This window comes from Simochromis diagramma, unplaced genomic scaffold (genome assembly GCF_900408965.1).
Source record: "Simochromis diagramma unplaced genomic scaffold, fSimDia1.1 OVJJ01000753.1, whole genome shotgun sequence".
Classification (NCBI taxonomy): Eukaryota; Metazoa; Chordata; class Actinopteri; order Cichliformes; family Cichlidae; genus Simochromis; species Simochromis diagramma.
This window is the reverse complement of record NW_024387523.1, coordinates 22,983,786-22,997,490: the sequence shown is the minus strand read 5'-3', so window position 1 is coordinate 22,997,490 and position 13,705 is coordinate 22,983,786. Positions and strand designations below refer to the sequence as shown.

The 13,705-nt window shown below is 39.9% G+C and overlaps 1 long non-coding RNA gene across 1 annotated transcript; it reads left to right on the top strand.

Annotated features, from left to right (window-relative positions):
- The first annotated feature begins 11,461 nt into the window (after positions 1-11,461).
- LOC120727182 lies at positions 11,462-13,000 on the top strand. Its single transcript, XR_005694447.1, has 3 exons — positions 11,462-12,007; positions 12,083-12,168; positions 12,243-13,000. It is a non-coding gene; the product is annotated as an uncharacterized LOC120727182 (long non-coding RNA).
- The last annotated feature ends 705 nt before the right edge of the window (positions 13,001-13,705 follow it).

Sequence of the window (13,705 nt, the reverse complement as noted above, 5' to 3'; positions counted from 1 at the left end):
TCCCCTGCTGATTCAACTGCATTGGCTCCCTGTCAAGTTCAGGGTGCAATTTAAGATCATAATCATGACTTATAGGGCCCTGCACGGTGTAGCTCCAACTTACTTAAGTGATCTTCTTCTTTTCTATCACCCCAGCAGGTCCCTAAGGTCTTGTGACCAGGGGTTGCTGGCTGTCCCACATACAAGGTTAAAAACAAAAGGTGACAGAGCGTTTGTATCAGTGGCTCCCAGACTCTGGAACTCACTCCCTTTGAGTTTGAGATCTGTGGACTCAGTCATGTCTTTTAAAAAGCAGTTAAAAACCTGTCTGTTTAAACTCGCTTTTGGTTGATTTTGTTTTGTTTTAGATTTTAATGTCTGTTTTCTGCCTCTTTAAAGCACTTTGATTTTATCTTGAAAGGTGCTATATAAATAAAATTTTTATTATTATTTATTATTAATCAGGGGGTAACTGACACTGTTAAAAATACCACAGAGTGCCAGAGTGTCACCCAAAAGTAAGAGATATTACACAGGAAGCTAACAAAAATTCAGGAATAATACTTTGGAAATGTCATGGAGAAGTTGACAGACAGGACTTATATTCTTTACATTTACAACATCATTTGTCAGCAGATGTTGTGACATTGTTCCAGTTGTCAACACATAGAAAATCTGATAATTCAAAGGATTCAGCTGCGACTCAGGTCTTAAATCTAACACTGCACTCTAAACCTTGAGTACTGCTTCAGTGCTTATGGTTTCTGCAATTTCACTAGTTATTAAAGGCTGTGTGACTGTATAGACACAATACCTGCCTAGCAATACAATATTTACATTTTTTAAAAAATATTTCGGAAAATGCTGAGCATGCAGTAAAAGGATCTCATTACAAAAACGGTCACCAAACCAACAACGACACTAAAACCTGCAGTAAATATTACCACAAGACGGAGTCAGTCTGATATCTGATATTGAATGGGGTCAATAATATGGGAGTTGAATGTGATAAATCATCGAAAATCACATGTCTGTTGCTGTCTACATAGACAGAAATTCACATTTACCTATTACGTTTGTGCTCGGCAACTTTCCTGCTCTATAGGAATGCAACCAGAATACATCCAGCTAGCAGCAAGTTGAGTCGTGTTCATTTGAGTTGTGCTCATTGACAGACTCGTGATGGGAACATGCTGGCAATCAGTTTTACTTTATAAATCAGAGGAATTATTTTTCAAACTTTGCAAGCATGAGATGAGCCCTCTTGTTTGTAGTATTCCCAGAGTATTTGAATTCACTTAATAAAACATCATAATTTAGTGTCCCTGTATCGCCTATGATGTATAGATTTTTTTTCCATCCACCTGGTGACAGCACATGTTGGTTTGTGAACTCGCTAGCATTTTGGCTACTGCCATGTTGGCTTTTTGAAGCCACAAGTGACTGTACATAGAGTTGGGAGTGCTGGTAGTTATTATAAAAGGCTAGTTTGGTTTGCAAGCTGAACCTGTAAACCATACAGGTGCTAAGTGCTAACTAGATTCAGAGTCCCAGAGTGATTATTCTTGTTACTTTGTAACTGTGCTGCATGCATAGATAGTTCATTGTGATGTAAATTCCTGCCTGTGAAGTTAAAATAAGAAAAAAATAGGCAGACAGACAGACACCCACATGGCAGATCTGTGGATGTGGAAAGTATAATCAAGGCTTAAGGAAATACACTCAGAGATTTTTCTTCCCAAAACACTGACTTGGTATGCATTCAGTACACCAACAATGTCCAAGCACATTTTCCTTAATGTGTAGTTAAAAAACCAAAACAAACAAACAAAAAACCTTTGATTTTATACATTTTACTTGCACTTTACTCTAAATTATTGCTTCTTGTTCATTTTTTTTGAGTGCACGAGAATTTCTGTCTCCAAAACTATAGCACAAGCTCCTGAGTGTACTCTGCTGTACCAAACACTGTGTACTTTTTAGATCAACATGACACGTCTCTCATTTTAAACATTAACCGTATCCACATGGATGACTTATGAAGAAAAGAAATCACCTTCCAAATTATCATGACATTTTAACATTTTCAAAATTGCTTTTGAAGTCAGGCCTTTTGTGCCTATAGCAAGTATGTGGCACTGTTTTTGGCTGCAGAGGTTATAACTTATATAATATATATAAAATAAAACTTAATAGCAGAATGAGACCTCCCACATTTCTGACACGAGTAGGAGATGCTACCCCAGATAAAAGGTGCTGTTTCCGCTTTTCCTGTTTGAAAAATTGAAAGTTATGTACAAGAGCTTTCTGACTGGAGTACAGAGGGAGCAAATACATCTCAAAGTATGTTTGTCTGTGACAGTTGAGTTTGAAATGAAACAGCTCCCGCTGTCTTCTTACTCTCCTGCAAAAGAGCCAAAGACATTTTCATAATTTGAGCACTGCTGCAGCGCCTCATGCACCGTCCCCTCATAGCAAACGATAATAAACTGAGACTTGACCTTGTCCTCTCTGCAAGCTTCTTCTCTGTAATAAGAGATGCTCTGCTACGCAAATGCCAGTAATTACACACAAACATGCCCGCGTGTGCGTGCACATGTGCACGCTGTCAAACTCGCTGCTTTAATTATTCACCAATAAAAAAAAGAAAAACTGAAATAGGAAGGATAAGGTATCTATTTTTACTACAAAGACGGCTGATCTTTCCGAGCCGTTTTCCCACAATGCATCGAAATCTGTCAGCAGCTGCAATCATTAGGGCTGCTATGGAGAGGCTTTTTTTTTTTTTTAAAGAGACGGCTGTTAGTAGATGTAAACACCCTGCACACAGAGGGATCCATCCAAAGACAATGTCAGACTGTGTTGACAGAGCTTTTGTTCGCATCTTTGTCCCAGTAACGCGGTGGAAAGAGAGCTTCGGCGTGGGTGCCAGTTCATGTTGCAGGCGCTGTAACTGTAACTTGTAGGCCTTTGTTTTCTGACAGCTCGCGTAGATGAAGAGGATCACTCTCTGATTATATTGACAACCCTGAGGCATCATTAAAGCGCCGTCTTTGTGTTGTAAATAAACACCTGGGAGAGATGAGACACTGAGAAAGGGAGACATGGAGACAGGAAGAAGCAGATGAAGACAGCTGACAGCCTTGCAGGGATGGAAAAATATATCAGTGGGGGATTTTTTTTCCTTTTTTTTGTGGGGGGGGGATCCAATTTGTTTTTTGCTATTTACAGTAAGGAATAAACAAATCATTAAAAATGAATCTCCTGGATGGAGCAGTAAAAAAACCAAAACAAAAAGCATTCAGATCAGAAACTGTGCTCCGTGTCGCTGTGGTGTGCACAGCCATCCAAACTCATCTCTGTGATTACATGATTAATCAACCCAACCAAGAGCGGCCAGAGTGATCGCATCCCTCCACCGCCATGTTTCACACCGATAATGAACCATTCATTTCAGCTAATTTGTTGTGGGACTCTTGTAATCTTCCCCTTGAGTTAAGATGGAAAATGAGCCACCGTAATCTTCTTATTGTCTTCACTCTGCTTGTTTCTGTGTGTATAAATGAATGTCGGTGTATTTCCCTGTCCTGTGAGAAGTGAGGTTAAAGTCCAGGGCATTAAGGTGAGAACAGACCTTTCTCATTGCGAGGGTAATAAAATAATCCTGTTTTCCTCAGAGCTACTGGTGTGTATCAGTTGCACAGGAGGTGTCTTTTGGTGACTGTGTGTGATGCACCATGTGATTACCTTAGAGGGAACTCTCATTACCTACTTGGCATTCTTCAGCACAACTGCTGCCGGTCTGAAGGACTATATTTTAACCCAAACCACAATTGTTTCTTAACCCCCGAGGTGTAGTGCTGTGGTGAAGAAGTACTGGAGCATACTAATTATGCTCAGGCTTGTGCCATGGCTACTGCGAAAGCCTGAAAAGTTGAACAGGCTGGAAACAAGGTTGTGACTTTAATTAAGACTGGTAAGAATTTTCAGATTTTCAGAATGTTACTGAAGTCGTTATTCAAACAGCACTTTGGTAATTGTTCACTCGGCACTCAGGGTGTGGATGACATATTAGAAAGCAAGGTATAAAACTAAGAGGCCTAAATTGCTCTACCACACCGAGTAGCTCAATCCAGCAATAAATGGAGATGCTAGAGATGGTAGATGAGCATCAGGTGTAACGTTGGAAACCGGGGAAGCCACGCCTACTTGTGGGATGGGTAAGCAGAGTCAATACTCGTGCACTTCTCATCACATGCATGTGATGAGAAGAGTACAGGAGTTCAGAAAGAAGGCAGGTCAGAATCTGAGGGAACATGACATCGTGTTACAAAAGCCATGTAACCACACTGGAAAGCTTACATACCATAGTCATCTATAACTTAGTACATGATGAAATGTTAGGCAGATTGTGAACATGATTTATTTACTGCGTGAATAAATTACAAAGTCAACAGTCTCTTCAGCGTCATCTTCATCTCGGCCTGTCTGATCACCTTCATCAGCCACTACATGCTCCTAACACCTCTCTGCTCTCCCGGGTGTCCGCTTCCTTTGTCTCTTTCATTCCTTCCCTGTGGCATTCTTCTTCTTCTCTCTTTGCTTTAGTTTTTATCTGGCAGAGTAGCAAGTGCAGTGTCACCAGGTGGCGCGGCTTTGAGATATTTGGCACTGTTGCCTCAAAATAAGAAGGCCGTGGGTTCACATCCACTGCCTGGCCTGTGCCTGTGTGGGTTCCCTGTGGGTACTCCGATCTTCTCGCATAGTTCAAAGACATACATGTCATAGATGTGAAGCACCACTGTCACCCTGAATTGGATATGTGGAACACAGTGGATGGAATAACATGTAAATTTTTAATGTCGTGATTATAGATAACCTTTTTTACCCCTCAGTTGTGAAGGGCTGATGGGCATGGACACCCAACTTTGTAAACACAATGACTCGAGAATGTGGCAACATAGGATTTTCAAAATTGTACTACAGGGTAGGCCATTTATATGGATACACCATAATAAAATGGGAATGGTTGGTGATATTAAAGTCCTGTTTGTGGCACATTAGTATATGTGAGGGGGCAAACTCCTCAAGATGGGTGGTGACCATGGTGGCCATTTAGAAGTCGGCCATCTTGGATACAACTTTTGTTTTTTCAATAGGAAGAGGGCCATGTGACACATCAAACTTATTGGTAATGTCACAAGAAAAACAATGGTGTGCTTGGTTTCAACGTAACTTTATTCTTCCATGAGTTATTTACAAGTTTCTCTTTGTTCACAGCCATTGACATGTCGAAGAGGTTAACACGTGAGGAGGGGTGTCAGCAATGCCGTTCGTATTTAAATGTGGCTTTGATAAAATGTGCCAAATCCTCAAAATATGGAAGGAATGGTTAATTTTAACAATCATACTTGGTTTGGTGAATACACCACATATTCAGCAGTTAAAGGGTTAACTATTCTGAAGCACACATGCATTGCTCTTAGCCAATGAGCTCCTGCAAAATGGCGTATTGTCCCGCCCGCCATCTCCGTCTGAGAGAGCACAGGTCTTCTGCTTTTCTCACGGCTGCCACATTAACTCTGAACACGCTAGCAGGAAAAAAGGAGGCCGAAATTCACAGAAAAAGGTACAAAAACAGTACAGAATAAAGAGTTAGCACTTGCTGCTAATGCTAAAAATGATTTTATGAGTGTATGCTGCTAAAATGATGCATTAAGTTCAAAACTATTAACTTGTTATGGTTCTCTCTGCATTTTTGGTGGTAGAAAATCTGAGCTTGAGATTGGTGGGAATTATTTGAATTATTTTACCTGTTCATTGTTTATTTATACTTTTTATGAGTATAGTTTACAGTGTTTTGTGGAAAGCTATACTTTATTATGCTGAAAAAGCTTGAGGCCCTATTCAGACTGTGATTGAAATTGTAAATATTTAAACTATTGAGAGATGACTGAAAAAGCATTTAAAACCAATGCCAGGTTTATTACATATCTCACTAGTTTATCTTCAATTGTAAACATTGTTAATGTTGCAAGCAGTACTTTTATGTACTAACAAATTGTGAAGTGTAATTATTTGGAAACTCTGTGTGTCCTATGACACTGTCATTGACAGGTCAGGGTTTTTTTTCCGATGCATTCGATGGATCTGATATTGATGGCGAGCCAATCCCGTTGACAGATGTGTTGAGTTCTTCCCTTGCTGCACAGCAGAGTGTGGTTGACCAGCTGCGACGGAAATCCCTTCCACCCCCATTTCGAACTTGCTGTCCCCTTTCACTCTCTCTCTCTCTCTCTCTCTCTCTCTCACACACACACACACACACATATTCCCCTGGACGTTTTACTTTAACATTTTAAGGACTTTTACAGACTCTACACATTTCCACACATAGGAAGTAGACTTGGTGTGGGCAAGCTGGACCTGTTCCTCCAAATTAAGGTTTTGTTGCAGCTAACAAGGGCTATGCAATGTCAAATTAATTTTGCCATCTGGAATTTTGCAGTTGAAGCTGTGTTTTATTTTGAACTGAAACCTGATTTGTATATTTTGTAGGGTGCACCCAGGTAAGATATTACGTTACTGTCTGCATCTCATTCATTTTATTTCTTCTGTACGTAGCCAAACCTTCTGGTCTAAATCATTTGAGTGCTTTTACATCAAGTTTTGGTAAATTAAATCTTGAGATAAGGTTTCTTTAGTAACTAGAGTGTTACAGTATCAATATGCACCCTTGGCCCTGACTAATACCACTTAACTATTGGTGGTGAGGGTTTACTGGGACATGTTGTATCATGACTGGAGTTTTCACATACCATAATAAGGATGTATGCTTACTTTTATCTAAGCAAATCATAGGGTTGCATATTTACACTTCATGAAGGCGTTTTTCACATGCATAACTACAGTGATGGCAGTGCTACCAAACGTGGGTGACCTACCTCTTAATGCTGCCCTTTACTGCCTTTTGTATAGACGCACATGGAGGTTATGTAACTTTCCAAATAGTGCATAAACTCTCCCCATGATTTTTGGAGTGTCTGTAGGCAGTGGTGTTTTTTTTGTGGCCAGGCAGCCTGACAGGTTGTTCAGGCAGTGATTTGCAGTTGGTGGTGTTTGATTCGAGAGCAGTAAAATAGTTTTCCCTGCAGTGCACAGACTGACACAAGCTGAGATTTACATCACCAGGAACTCGAGACACGGACGAAGAATTAATGTAGTTCCAGATTGCTTATAATTTTTTTGCCCATCAAATTTTCATCTCTCGACACTGTAACAAAGCCACAACTGGATCTTCTTTGAAACTCTTCCTGCAGATGAAGGAACAACAACACAAAGAAAATGATTTCTTCTCAATTGTTTTTTTCACCCAAAACATAAATAGATGTTACATTCTTGGAGTAAGCAGACCCTTGCGCTCATAGTTTAGCACTGCGGCACTTGGCAGAAGTAATACCTCCAGGCATTTTGCATAATTCATCATTCTCTGACACTGGTTTGCTGAACCTTTAAGCTAAAAGACGTTTGAGGGTGTTGTAGACATTACTCTAGAATCACTGGCTTTTGTTTGTGTTGTTTATTAGCAAAACATCATTCTGGTGTTTTGTTGATAACATCATAGACTTTTTCCCTGGCATACCCTTACCTTCATGCAGGTCAGATTTATATGCAATCTCTTCCTTGATATATGAACTTTGACCTTAACAGGTGCATGTTATTACCTGTTCATCATGATGATTATTATATTTTGAGGTTCATGGAGACTTCTTGGGTTTTGGGTCTGGGTCAAAGAAATATAGACAGTTCAACATCAATCCTTTCTGTTGTAGAAAATCATTCATTTTGGCTTCAACTTGATGCTGTATCACACACAAAGAAAAGAAAAAAAAACCTCAAAGCACATTGTGATAACAGTAATGCCGTCAGTCCTCTAGGGGCATGTTTAAGCCTATTTTAGCAGACCCTGATAGAAAATTCTGATCATGTGTATAATTGGGGTACTTTTAAATTTAAAACTGAGTCTGTAATTATTGTTAATTAGCATTTCGTTGAAAGAACCACTTTGGCTTACTGTGGCCACTAGCATGGCCGTAGACACACAGCCTTGTTATAATCTGCAAGGTTAAAAACAAATCCTGATCTTTAACCTTCATTATGCATCATTAAGCTCTAATGAAACTGTCCATCCAGTTATTAATTCGGTATATATTTTGAAAGTACACACCTTCTATCTGGCTTAAGGTCACTCTGTTAAAAATGTCACCAGTGCAAGCGTGACAAAAGAAGAATAAGAAAAAAAACCCAAGTTGGATAAAGAGCTGAAAATATTAGAAACTACTGGCAGACATCAGCGATTAAGGACACAAGATGCAGGTTTATGTATTCATGCTCAAACATCACCAAATGCTAATTTTACCTCTGAGAATACAAACAAAATATGTCGACTAATATCACTTTCTTTATGTTAAATAACATGTCGATATACTGCTAGAGATGGTAGATGAGCATCAGGTGAATGTTTAACATCCACAAAGATTCTTCTCCTTTGTTCAATAAATATTAGTACCTTAGCTTTTCCAAAACTACTGTTTCACTAAAATCTGGGGACAGGGGGGAATTTTCTACCTTACAGCAGCAACTGATAATATAACCCACATAAGGCCCATTTTATTTACATTCATGGCATTTTTACTTTTGTAGACGTAGTAGATAGACAGGAAATATGGGGAACGAGCCAGGGAATGGAATATAGTAAAGGTCATGGTAATCAAACTGGGGACTCACTGCTTGGAGGTATTGGTACCCATGTGGTATCCTATTCAGCTAATGGGTCACCCCAGACTTAACGCTTAACGTTTAATGTTTATTAAGACGTGCACAGGATCGTTTTGGTCGTGTACACACAGATTCTTGTTATTTTATTGATTTTTGTCACGTAAAAAAGTTAAAGAGGATTAAGATATCCAACTCCCACCGACTGGCAGCAACAGTGTTCAATTTCCTTCAAAACCCAGTGGCTATTAATATATTTGAAAAAAGTCATGTACATCCTTTATAAGACATGAACAACTGTTGTAACGCTGAAAGCACAAAGTTGAACCTGAAATTACCTCGCTCGGCCTCAAATTCTTCCTCTTTCTAGACTGAGGGTACTTACACAGGCTGTAAATAGACCAGGGTGGAATAAAAAGGCACAGGCAAACCCATTCAAGACAATAACAAGGGTGGGGAAAGGAACAAAAGAATGGAAGTTAAAATGCAAAAAAGATCAATGTCACGGTCTGCGGACTGTGTGGGAGTGAGGAGGACTGAAGTGCAGACACGTAAGGAGACGGAACTGAGTTTGAACAAAGGTGAGCTGTTTATTATGGCTGATGAAACGTGAAATACAAAACAAAGGAAAACGAGGGAAAAACTGAAAAACTATGACTAACTATGAAAAAGTGACATGAACAAGACTCTGAACAGAATCATGAAAACTGTAACTTGACATGGTGTGGAGGGAAGGAACACAGACGACCTGATAAAGACTGAATGGAAACACACAGACTAAATACACACAGAAAAGTGGAAACACCTGGGGGAACAGCTGACTCAAATAATCATAACGCCACAAGGAAAAGTAAAACTAAGCACAATTATTAGAAAAAGCACATTGTGAAACTACATAGATAAATAAAACGAGACATGGAGACATGAACTGGGACACACAAGCTTGACACGAGACAGAGGGCGCGAGACACAGAGGAAGAGGAACCTACATAGATGAGGAAGCATAGAGTAAAACATAAACCAAACTAAAACTCAACCAAGACAAACTAATAATAATTCTAGAACTTAACCTTATCTCATAAGTAATATAAAATAACTCTATCCTTAACTTAAGAATGGCACATAATTTAAACATAATATTAACATAAGAAATCAACAATACAAAATAACACAACATGCTGGGTCACTGACCCGGCCCCTGATAATTACAGATTAAAAGAGTAAACTTTTAATTACTTAACAGTGAGAAGCAGAAATAAACAGAAACAAATAGAAAACATAAAGACTGTGACGCTTGTTAATGACTTCCAAAGATACTATTAAAAGTAATGCAGCTTAAGAAATAGTTGGAAGGAAAGACATTAACCTTTGAACAGTCAAATGATTTTAAGGTTTAAAATATCTTGTCACGTTAAAATAATTAGAGCTAAAAGAGCAGCCACATTTCTGCATGCTGGCATTTAAACTCACATCTTACATTTTTTGCAGTCGCCTCATTCTAAAGAAAGCATCCTTATATCGCTGATGGCCTGAACCCTGTCTGACAGCTTGAGCAAAAGAAGGCAGATAGTAACGATGGAAACACATTTCAACCATCCCTGCTTTTTTTAAGCCGTCACTGTTGCTGTTGTTAGGGCGAGTGGATCATTTCCTGAAAATGATATCGGCCAGCCAGAATCACATAGTGACGATGATGACTCAACACATTTAATGCAATCCACCAAACTCTAAAAGATGTCTTTATTTAAAAAAGAAAAAAAAAGTTGAATTATCACATTCAATCAAAACTACACTGGCTAATTCTGAATTCTCAGCTTTCTCGGTGTACTCAGGCACTCGCCTGGGATCTCTACTAGATTTTGCTTGGCTTATATTTTTACTCTCAGCTTTCTTTCAATAGTTAAGAGTAGCGAGATGACAGAAAACAGGAAACATGCATCAAAGGTCCCTGGATGGCTCAGTCTCTGTCCTTTACATGAAGGATAAACTTGATTTTTTTTTTTTCAAAAGACACCTGTTGTTTTCATGGTGCTGGTGAAGTACTGTTTAACATCCTGCACCAAGAATTGAAAGGCTGTGAAGGCCGTAAGAGCACAAGGATGCCACAAATATAAGCATTCAAACATTCGGCAAGCCCTCTTCTCTTGCATAAATATCTGCTTAGATGTTTGTGAACTCCATGAAATTTTCTGTATTTATGCATAAATATAGTCTCAAATATTCAGATTTTAACACCACTGACCTGCTTGAACAGCAATAACTGTAACTCAGTGTTTGGAGTGATGAGTCTTCCACAGCAGGTTGGACGAATTTCTGCCCACACCTCTGTACAGAACACCTTCCACTGTGGGATGCAAGTGAGTTTCCTCACAGAGGCATTTCTGTTTGATTAACCCTGTCAGAACCAAGTCAGCACTTATTTGTAACCCTAAAAACAGAAAAGACTTAAAGCTTGTTGTTGGACCTTAGCATCAAGCTGATGCTTTGCCCTGAGGCGACCTACCATCTCGCAGCCCCTACCTCTTGGTGCTCCCTCAGAGCTTTTAGCAAAGCGTTTAATTTGAAAAAATAAATCTTCAAAGTAGGCCTGGTTGTCCAAATATCACAGCCAGGAATAATCCATTAAATTGCAGGTTTTCTCTCTGAACTGGGGGCATGATTATGAGGGACAACTGGGACATTTGTATTGTGCAACTATACAAATGTTCATGGACCAGTGTTGGATGGACTGAAGCAGAAGCGTTTTCCAAGAATGTTTTCATTAAGTAAGAATGCAAATCTGAGGAAAACCTACGTTATTCAGGTTTGTGGGTGGTGCTGCACGGTCATTTTTAGTTGGTGGGAAAATTTGTTCTCCATAAGTGCTGAACACTGTTGCCTCACAGCAATAAGGTCCTGGGTTTGAATCCACTGGCTTGCTGGGGCCTCCTTGTCCAGTTTGCATGTTCCACCTGTCTATGGCCAAAGAAGTTCATGTTAATGTAGCCGGATGGGCTACTCGCCCTTCTTTCTCTCTCTCTCTCGCTCGCTCTACCACCCTCGCTCTCTTTCCGCTGCACTCGCTCCTTGTATCATGTGATTGGGTTAATTAGGAACCCACCTGCACATTGATTGCAGGGTGGCGCTAGCCCGTATAAAGCTAAGCCGGTGTTTTGTTGGATCATTCCTCCCGTGCATTTAGTGCAAAGCAGCAGTAAATGCTGGCATACTGCGACGGACTGATCAGCAAGAGCAGATTATATGACAGCTACAGGTATGCTCTCGCTTAACCTCAGATTCCCTCCGAATACTGGAATTTGTGTTAATATACTTTTTCGACCTGTTGTAGCGCAGAAGTCTGTTTTATTCTGCCATTGCGGAGAGAGGTGTTCGTGTTATCCCCACCAATGAGAATATAGTGCCTCCGGTCCTGGGGTAAGCCGTTAGAACTACTTTTATTAGCATTCATAGCTATAAGAGTTTAAGGTTACATTTATCTGTTGTTTTAGGGTTTCACTGCTGTACTCACCTCTCCATGGCAAATCGCCCAACCTAAATTGGAAGAGTGAACTGCCTTCTCAGCCGCTGTTGTGAGGACCCCTCCTCGGTGGAGCCTGCTGTCTTGTTTTGTTTTATCTTGTTTTTATTAAGTAGGCTTACCTTTTTTTGGTTCGCCTGGTGTTTTATTTTATTTTGGACTGTTGCTCGTACCACACTTCTGTGACCGGCTGAAGTGACTCTCTGCCCGAGTGTCGTGCTGGGACTCTAAATCGCCTGGGTTGCCAGTCTCAGCCGGTGGGGAGCCAGACCGGCCTACGCCTGAGAATAATTATTACCTGTGTGTGTGTGTGTGTGTGTGTGTGTGTGTGTGTGTGTGTGTGTGTGTGTGTGTGTGTGATTTCTTTTATTAAAGTTATTAAAGTGTGTTTTAGTTTTTTTATGATCTGTAGCGAGCCTGACGCTCAGTGTCCTTTTATCCTTTTAACATATTTTTCTGTGTTTTATTTCAGTGAACGGAGGACGAGCAAGTGGCCCTGGGACCTCAGGTGGTGGGTCGTTTTCACACTTTCTTTTGTACAGCACTGGGTGGGCTACAGTGATTCTTTTTGTGTGATTTTCTTTTGGTTCCACGGCTGCTGGTAAGTCCAAGTTCCAGGATTGTTTTATTTTTACTGTAGGACACTGTCAACAATGACGCTACATCTTGATTTTTAATATTTTATTTATTTTTTTCTATAAATAAAACTGTTTTAATATTGGAAGCCAACCTGCCTCAGTGTGCATCCTTGAATCTGTGCGGTCTTCTTTTATTCCTTTTATCTATTTTTCTTAAATATATTTCCTGGGGGTGCAATTCCCCTAGGTGGCGTTGTCAAGTTTATTATTTTGTTCATAACCCCGCCAACCACTTGGTCACATTAAGTTAACTGGACATGCATGAATGGTTTTCTCTGTGTGTTGGCCCTATTACACACTGGTGACCTGTTCCAGGGTGCACTCCGCAATTTGAACCATGACTGTTACAATACGCTCCAGCCCCACCAGGACCATGAACTGCATAAGCATAACAAGCTGGATAGGTGTAAAAGAGTTACATTTCAGTCTACATTATCATGGACGAAGTTAAATACTTATTGTCTTTGTCCTGTGTTCGGCAAGACCTGGGTAAACAATTTTGATAAAGCCTAAAATATCCTGACAGCGAAGGATTATTGCTATTGGCTTTTTACATTTTAAATGTACTTTCTCTTTAGATTCAATTCACAAACAAGTATTTTTCCTTTATTTGATGGTGTATATCAGAATCAATGAAGTTGACCAAGATGCAGCAAATCAGACCCAACCTATGATAATACTTACCCATGCTGCCATGCTTGTTTCCTGACAAAGGTTTGAACATATAAGAAAGGCCTTTCTTCACCTCATTTCGAGTGGTAAATCAGCTCATCGGTGTCTTTCCCAGGTACTTGTT